Raw genomic sequence first — 1,157 nt, 5'->3', positions numbered from 1 at the left:
CTTTAAGGATGCAAATACATGTGCAAATATGCAAATTCTTGGCTGATGCATTGAAAGTGTGTAATTATACATGCTTAACTTAGTTATACACTTGTCAACAGTTGAACTAAAGTAGCTAAAAGCATTTCTGTTTACACGTAAAGTTTCTGTTTGCGTAAAGTTTGTTTTGAGCGTAAAAATTAAAGCTTTTTTTTTTTTTTTTTCTTTTTTTGTTTGTTTGTATGTTTGATTAAAAACAATGGCATGTCAACTTTATTTATTTAAAAAAAAAAATTTAAGTAAACATTGCTTTACACTTAAAACTATTTGGAAAAACAAACAAAAAGTACTTTTTCAAATATATTGTTAGATAAAGATCATCAGAAAAATAAAATGAATAAATAAATTGCAAGTAAAAATAAATCACCTATTGTGTAAAAATGTATTTTCACCAAAAAAACTTTTTGCACCCATATGACAACAAATAGAAAGGTGATGCAACATGCCAGACATATAATTTAGCAAAGTTATTGTCTGAATTTATTTTTTAAAACAATGTATATTTAAATCAATTTAGCCTTCTTTTAAGTAAACAGAAAAATAAAGTAAATCCATAAATAAATGACAAATTACAAGCAATAAATCAAATAAATGTAGTACAACAAAATTAAACATTCAGAAGTTGATAGAGAGAAAGATAATGATAAAATGAATTTCACTTATTCTTATTTTTACGTAAATTAAAGAAAACACCTACATATTAATGCATATTTTTAGGCTACAATTAACAGCCTGCGGAAAATAATAAAAATACCCCTTAAAATAAAACACCTAAGTAATTGGACGCACTTTTGTCTCAAACTCCTAATTTGCCACTTATCAATAGTTAGTAAGGTAGTTAAGTTAAAGGTGGGGTAAGTGATTTCTGGTAGCCAATGTTGACATTTGAAATCACCAAAACAAATACGCCCCTACCCCAAAATGGTCTCGCCCCTATTTTGATGGCTTCGCCCCACACATACGTACACAACGCAGGCAACGATTAGTTCTGCGAAACAAAGCAAAACAAATCTTACACTGTGTCTACACCGGACGCGAGTGGCGCGGCGCGACAAAATACTATAGAACTCATTATAATCAGTGATGCTGTCTACACCATAGATATATATACATATCTA

The 1,157-nt window shown here is 29.4% G+C and overlaps 1 protein-coding gene across 1 annotated transcript in view; it reads left to right on the top strand.

Moving 5' to 3' along the window:
* The window catches only part of polr3e (polymerase (RNA) III (DNA directed) polypeptide E), a 28,050-nt gene that overhangs the window by 22,158 nt on the left and 4,735 nt on the right, over nt 1-1,157 (top strand). The gene's annotated exons all lie outside the window — the stretch shown is intronic.

The sequence above is a fragment of the Sinocyclocheilus rhinocerous genome, unplaced genomic scaffold (genome assembly GCF_001515625.1).
Source record: "Sinocyclocheilus rhinocerous isolate Xijiao unplaced genomic scaffold, SAMN03320098_v1.1 scaffold792, whole genome shotgun sequence".
NCBI lineage: Eukaryota > Metazoa > Chordata > Actinopteri > Cypriniformes > Cyprinidae > Sinocyclocheilus > Sinocyclocheilus rhinocerous.
This window is presented reverse-complemented; position numbering and strand designations above follow the sequence as displayed.